The sequence below is a fragment of the Drosophila santomea genome, chromosome 2L (genome assembly GCF_016746245.2).
Source record: "Drosophila santomea strain STO CAGO 1482 chromosome 2L, Prin_Dsan_1.1, whole genome shotgun sequence".
Taxonomy (NCBI): domain Eukaryota; kingdom Metazoa; phylum Arthropoda; class Insecta; order Diptera; family Drosophilidae; genus Drosophila; species Drosophila santomea.
Window position 1 is genome coordinate 717,555 of NC_053016.2, and position 7,930 is coordinate 725,484.

At 43.3% G+C, this 7,930-nt stretch overlaps 1 protein-coding gene across 1 annotated transcript in view; it reads right to left on the reverse strand.

The window, feature by feature from the left end:
* The window catches only part of LOC120448506 (protein dachsous), a 67,423-nt gene extending 65,065 nt beyond the window's left edge, over positions 1–2,358 (reverse strand). Inside the window, exon 1 of the mRNA XM_039630543.1 lies at positions 1,666–2,358. The gene's annotated coding sequence lies outside the window, so the exon portion shown is untranslated. The remainder of the gene's footprint in view (positions 1–1,665) is intronic.
* Positions 2,359–7,930: the final 5,572 nt, after the last annotated feature.

Below are 7,930 nucleotides of genomic sequence, written 5' to 3' on the forward strand. Positions count from 1 at the left end.
CATCGGGCTGAATGTGTGTGGTCCGCTCTGATGGCTTTTCCTCCGCACACACGCGAAAATAGATTAAAGCGTAATCTTTGTTTGTACAGCGCTAAGCATTGCGGCAATTAGTGGGGAAAAGGGGGAAAGCCGGCGGACACTGGAGCAATTTAAAGCGCATTAAACTGCGTTTTGCAAGTTCGTGTCCTCAGTCTTTCGTTTGAGCGCCCGCACCTTCAGACGAACACCTGCCGCCCAGAGATAAAGCAAAGATTAAACTAGCGTCTATAACGGTTAGGGCCTCATACACACACTCATACATACACAAAATGGGAAATGAAAATTATATTTTATTCTGTTCTCTCTTCACACAACTCTACTCAACTTTGAACTCGGCAGCCTTTGTGTGTCCGTTCGGTGTTTCAAGCAAACATAAGGGGAAGTGTAAATTAAGGGCCATAAAAACTAGACTCTAATGTCCGACTGCTCTGGCTTTTAGCAGCATGAAAATTGAAAAGGGCCCCCCGGTCGAGAGTTCCTTAATAATTAAAGAACGCACAGAAATTTAATTGGAATGGCATTCAAGAAGCCGAGCATTAGCTTCTTTTTGCGTTAGAAATTTAAAATCATAAGACAAAAGAACTGAATATTTAACTGATAATTTTATTTCTCCGATTGAACTCCAATTTGGTTATTTCGGTGTAGTTTTTGGAAGTGTCACAGCTGAATGCATTTTGTGTGAAGTTTTCCAGGAATCACAGTTGGGCGACACTTTGTGCACATTTCCATTCCCTTCACGTGTCGCCCCGTATCGACAGAGATTAGAGATCGATCGCCTCAATCGTCGTCGCTCGGCAACGTGTAAAACAGGTAGAATAAAATTCCCCATGCCGTTCCCGATTCACCAGCCACAAAACACCATACAATACCACACCAACGCCAAGAACACCGACTCTATTTGTTTTTTCACATTTTCCTAGGGAGCGGACCAAAAAAAAACGAGGCGAAGATGGAAAAGAGGAAAACTCGAACAGCACTTGAAGAAATGGAATACAAAGTGGAAGGCGAGGTAGAAGTAGATAGAAATAGAAGCACCCAAGAGGAGGCGGTCACATTCACACAGAGTGTGTGTTTTCCTCTTCGGCAGCCGTATGCCTCTTTCTTTCTTTCCCGAGAACATCGCTTTCGATTACCAATTTGACTATTTCAAGTTGTTTTCGCTCCTGTTTCCCAGCACAAAAAAAAGAAAATGAAAGAAAACCTCTAATTAGGCTCGGCCCAAGCTTAGCGTTCCCAAATTCAAACTGTTTACTTTTCTTCTATAACTCCTTCGTCTTTTAGTTTTCGAAAAGCTTCACCTCTTTTATGCCTAAAATTTCATTGGTTTATTGGGGTGACAGCACTAACTTTTCGGGTTTTATTAGTGCAAAAATAGTATACATTTAGAGCTAGCTTTGTGTCTAAGCAAATCACTGAAGCTTGCAAAATCAGTTCTAAAATCTAAGCTAAGGTATTATTTTGTAAATATATATCTCTAAATTCGTTAGCAACTCATGGTTTTTTTCTAAGCTTGTTTATTCCTCTTTTTGCATTGATTTTTCCCTTCAAATTAGAGCTGTCTTTCCTGAATTTGTTTCCCTAAAGTGTTGGTTGGATTTTGGGGTGGACTTTTCATCTTTCGCTTACACTTCGTGGCCTCTTCTTTTCTGTGGTGCTCCTTTTGGGCTTGAGCCGCTGAAATGCTGCGGCGGTTGCCAATATTTTTCACCAAAGGCGCAACAAAAACAACACGGCGAAAACCCGCTGCCACAAACACAATGTTGTTGTATCTTTAGCCACACGGCCGAAGCGAGCCAAAAAGAACTCGTTTGACTTGTTGAACAATATTTCTTTTCGCCTTTTACTCTGTGTATTTGTTGTGCTACTGCTGTGTTTTGCTTATGTATTCGCTGTTGGGTTTTCTCGGCTGAATAATAATTAAAAATCACTCTTGTTGCTCCAGTGGAAATTCTGCGCGATTTGAATATATTTGTAAAAATATTTTCCACCAAACTTTTCTCACACGCGGCGAAAAGCAACGGCAACGGCGACAAAAATCGGTGACGAAAACAAAATAAAACGCGGCGAAGAATTTGGCTTTTGACGGTGGTTTTCAGGGGCTATGTGAAGTGATCTGATTATTGATTATTTGATGGTTAACTTCAATTTGTCTGCACTGCACTGGGAATTTTCTTGCACTTCGTTTCGTATATTCTTGAATATATTTATTATTAATATAGCCAGATTGTTGCGAACTGAAATCCAAATTCCGACGGCGACACGAGGAGAAGGCGACTGAGAATCGAATTCTCTCCGCTCGCTGCGATTCTCCAAAGCGGCTGCGACGAAAACACACGACAGACTGACGAAGCCTCAAGACCGGAGACTGGAGCCGGGCTCTCTCTTGCTTCAGGATGCCCGAGTGCAGAAACCCACCTCGAAAGCAACCCCCACCTGTGGTCAAGAGATTGCTGTAATGAAGATGGCGAGCCCCGAAGAATCGCTCAGAGGTGAATAGTTTCTCCCCAGAGTGGTTTGGTCGGTTTCTCCCAGAGAATCGGAGAAGAATTTCAAAAGGTGCACACACAATACACAAAATAAAATCGACGACAGGTCCACAATTAGCCAGCGAAGAGAGCTATCTGTCTATAGCTCTCTCGCTCTCTCGGTCCGAGAGCGAACCGCTATAACTACTATAACTGCCCATTGTTTTTGTGGCGATTCCAGGCTCTTCTGGCATGTAAATTAGCTGCTCTCCACGAGAGAGAGCTCACCTGAGAAGCATAAACCGGTTGGCAGTCATGCTCACCTGTGTGCCAAGTTGTTGTTGCCGAGTGCAGTGGAAGTGGTGGCTCTACACAGGAAAAAAACAGTTGGCTGATCATCGTTTGGATACGACTGCAACATAAATCTAATTTTATTTTCCCAATTAGTCAGGGGTATTTATGATCAAAAATAATTGCATACAATAATACTAAAAGCGTTATACGCGCATTGTGAAATACCACTAAAGATGATTTGAAACACTAGTTTCTTCTGTGGCATCCTCGAAAGTAAATCGAATATAAGGCCAGATTTGCTTTGTGGACAGTGAAGTGTGGAAAAGAGGTCGAGGGGAGCACAGGGGCGAAGTGCGGGCTGGAGTGTTTGGTATGCGGCCCCCCTCTCCCGGCCCCTTTTGCTGCCATCGCACCATCCTCCTCCTCCTGCTCCTGGTTCTTCCCATTGTTTTGCGTTTTTCGGAACCTCAAAATTAGGCAGGAGCAACAATGTTGCGTCAACAACCGAACAATGCAAATGTTGCGTAAGTTATAGCAAAGTAAAAAAGTATTAATGGAAAGGAGTTAAAACTGAGTTATGGAGATAAGTATGTGAATAATGGAAACCCAAGCCAAGATCTAGTTACGATCAGTAGTATGAAAAAGTTTTGAGCCCAATATTTCTTCATACAACAAGATGTACACTAACTATCAATGAAGTTAGCAACAAACCAATGAATATATGGCCTTATTTTGGGATTACGATCAGTAAATGTAACAATTTGACGCCATTGAAATGGCATTTGAAGTGCGCTTTCTCGTTCTTCAACTTTTGACTCTGGCCGTTGTAATCGCGGCTGCCAATCAACCCGTGCAATAGCTAGATCTGAAGAACTAAATTCTTTTACTGTTCGTTTTCTCCACGAACTGTTGGAAAATTCGGCGCCTTAAGTAAAAGTTGCTACAGCAACATTAACGAAAATGCGACTCGCTTTTTGGGGCGGGACCCTCGTGGAGATGCCATAGAGCAGATTCCGATTCCGTTCCCAATTCCGCAGAACTCTCAAGCGTTCGCAAATTCAGCAATTTGTCTGGGAAACGTACACGAAAAGTGCGTGCCACATCCCAAGGAGCAACGGTGCAGCAGAAGTCGCTGTTTGATGCTCGTTTATTGGGAATGCGGTACGTTGGTGGCTCAATGAGCAAGTGGGAATGGGCATGGAATCGCCGTGGTGGATCACCACGTCGCCTGTTGCGGGAGGTTTGCTCTTTTACCGACAATGGACAATGGTTAACCATTTGGTCATTCGCCGCTTGTCAAAACCGTAAATGACGTCGCTTAGCTGTCGGCTTGCATTTGCCACTTTTCAAATGAAATGAGTTAACAGCAAGAGCAACAACAATCTTGACAGGCACTTGAAAAGCAAAGAGAGTAATGTCTGGCTGCACCGGAAGAAAACATAATGAACACAAAAGAAATGCAAATAAAATTGTGTTTATCAAAAATATTTGTACTCGACTTGATTAACTCTTTTTAACATGCTGTTTTCTGTTCGTAAACTTATATCCCTTTTTCAAACATTTTGTTTGCAATCAAACAATTTTGTGTTGTGTGTTTACAAAGTGATTAGAGATCTGGGCTAGAGCGGATAAAGCTGGTCACTGCCGCCACCCACACGCAGACCTAGATCAGAGGCGTACGTGGATTTGTGGATTTGTTTAGATAGATATATAGGGGTCTTGAAAAGGGGGTACTTTGCCCGCCCGCTGCTTGCAAATCGGTTAATGGCCACGGACAGTATTAACCCTCATTCGGAGTAGAGTTGATGGATTTATGGATGGAATCCGATGGATGGACATGCTGGATAATTTGCAGCAGCCATTGAAATTTGGCACTCCGCGGCAGACAGAGAAAGAGGGATGGGACTAGCAGATCAGATCAATCGATCGATCAGCGGGCATATCCAGCTGCTTCCTGCTTTGTCAACATTTCTGGGCCCAGAACAACGTTCGACAATGCAGCTTTTTAGATTTCAACATTCAGACTTCAACGATCGACGTTCGACATCCAGCTTGTTGCTAAAAGCCCACACACAAAACGACAAAACGAAGCGAATCGGAATCCATCATGCGAGTAATATGCAAAGTTACATAGCTGCAACATCCTAGCCGGCAAAAATATGGAGGATGAGGATGAGGCTGAGGATGAGGATGCGGATGGGGTCTGGGCTGAGCTGAGCTGCGCTGGACTGGGCTGGGCTGGGCCATTCATTCGCCTTAAAATCAATAGCAACATTGTCGTTGTTGTAGCCGCGTTTCTGCTGTTGTTGTCGTCGTCATCCTTGGAATCGTCATCATCAACAACTGCAAACAACATTCGCCTGTCAGCGGCAACATCATAAATTGTTGTTTAGCCACATGTTGCTGGCTGCGACTGCGATTCCGACTGAGAATCAGACTGCGACTCGGACTTGGACTCCGTCTCCTACTTCATCTCCGGCATTTCGGTTTTTTCAGGCTCCTCGAATGCTCTCCCTCCTGCGAGGCTCTCTTTTCCGTTCCGAGTTGCTGTTTTGCAGGCGCGGGTCTTGTTTTGCACACTTCCTAAGTAGATCCTATAGACTTGCTACTCCTTGGAATACTTTTGGTTTTGTTATTTTTGATGTGAGACTCGTAAAAGAAGCAGTTCTGTTCTTAATCTGTAATTTCCATAATATAATCATATATATTCTCAACTAAAAGTATTTTTAGAAACACAAAGCCTTAAAATGAATTTGGCGCTTTTGATGACTTAGTTGAGTTGAACTGTAAGCCCATTAAAATTAATTTCAAACTGGAACTCTAAAAAAATGGGAGTGCTTTCAAAATGTCCCCGCCTTACTGGTTTATCTGAAGTTAATGTGTCAATAGATGTTTCTTAAATGCCTCCAACCTTTGAAATTATAATTATTTAAAAACAGTTTTCTAAATACAATAAATGTAGGCTAACCATTTCAATGAATCAAATTACCAAACGAACTTTGTAAACCACATCTCTGAAATCTCTTCGTAGAGTATGCCATTTTCACGTAGCAATTCAAGAAGATTTTCTTTTCCCCTGGCTGTTGGCTTCGCTGTTTGTTGATTTCCTGCGTCCGATAGTAAGTTTTATTTATTTGAGCATTTGCTTGCGATTCTGCTCCTGTCCGGCTCTAAACTCCCGGTATAATCCTTTGCGCTGGCCATGCAAATGTGGTCGATGGAACTGGTGGAATTCCTACTCTGATCTCGAGCTGTCGACGGGCTCATCATCAAATCATAATTTGAATGCAGAATACCTTTCAATACCCCAGATTCCGCCCCCGGCCCGAGTTTTCGTGGGACAGGAGGGCTAAGGGGGAAATGTCAATAAATTTCGCTATTTTATTTCGGTAGCCGACGCCGTCATCGTTGTTGTCGTTGTCGCTGTCGACCCCGGCGTCGTTCATTAATCTCTAAATTATGCGAATTTTTAATGAGACGCGCATTTTGTTCGATTTTTCATGCGTTCGTACGCCTCCTGCTCTGAAGATTCCGTGCACTCAAAGAATTTATTTCGAGTTCTAAGCTATCTGAGCTCGAAGTCGAGGGAGCAACATGAGTCCTTTGGTATACACATTTCCATTTTAAAGATTTTCTTGTACTCTAAACAGTTAAGAATGATTCACACCATCCACCAATGCTAGTTAAATTTTATAATTTTTACCTTACGGATGAAATCGTAGGCACATATCCCTAAAGTGCAAAAAAGTTCGCGGTGTAAAGGCCGCGGGTGAGAAAGATCTCTCTCGGATCTCGGGAGTTCCGCAACTTGTTTCGCCTTCTGTTTTAGTTTTAATTGAAATACGCTTTCGATATAAAGCCAGGTTTAGAATGGCCAGCTTGACTGGAGAAGTCCAAGCCGGTCGGCTGATAAGGCGGCGTTCCACTTACATGAGCCATGAGGCTCCAAGCGGCAAGCGGACAACTTGGGTGGGTTCTCCGGCAGTGCTAATGAAGTCGGACTGCTGCGCCCATCTGGTATAAATAATAGCACGGGAAAATGAATTCCTAAATTTGGCTAACCTTTGGCTGTGGCGCTAGGCCTTTGATCTCGCTCATTTTCTGTGAGTTCCCCCCAAAACAGTAGAAAGAGTCTATAAAAGCGCCATAAAATACTAATTGACTTGAACTGGGGATTAATTCTAGCGGTGAATTTATGTTACACAACAAGCGAATTGAATACTTGCCGGTTTTATGCGAAATTTATTGAAATCGCATCGATTTGTCAAATGACTTATGAGGGAAACAAGCGAGCGAACGCGGGGATATCTGATTTAAACCTTGCCCTGATCGATTATTGTCGCCGAAATGTGGAAACGCTTCCCATAAACCTAAATTATGCATAAATATAAACACACGCCATTCAGACTAAGCTCTCGGGAAACCTGAGACAAACGGCAGCTTAGGTTCGAGGTGCTGTAAAGAGGCGTTCTAGCAGTTCATCGAACCTCAAAAAATTACCCATATTTATACCTCGTACTTACAGGTATTTTTGGAATATATTAAATACCATAAGGGTACAAGAAATGCTTAGCATATTTAATTTAATAGTTTCTTTTAGTAATGGTTAGATGTAATTTTTTTTAATCCTTCGCAGAAATATCTTTCCGTCTCAAGCGTTGACCGAAGAATTTTCAGACACTTTGCCCCAAGTTCCTTTCCACATCTTTCCTCACTTTGCATTGCAAATTTGCCCGCTGTCTGGATGCAACCTGCGAGCTGCTGCGTTCTGTGAGCATTATCCTTATGGAGCCGCGGATATCGGTGGCTGCTCATATGCATATGCCACTCACTGAGGCAACAACTGCAGCTGAATTCGGAGGAGCTGACCCCACCGCATCAATAGTCAATAGGCATCAATCTCTGGCAGGAAAAACGATGTTGCATGTTCTCCCCTCCGACTCGCCTGCCTCCTGCCTTTTGGAGTCTTTGCCCGGTCTTTGTGGGATTTGTGGATTTCTCTGCGACTATATGTTGTCGCCATTTACTAGTCGCCTGTATCTGTATCTGATGCTGGATATCTACGCTCCTGCTGTGCCTTCCGCTTAAGTCTCAATGTCGCCTCCTCCGGGCAGCCTCTTCCCACTGTGGCA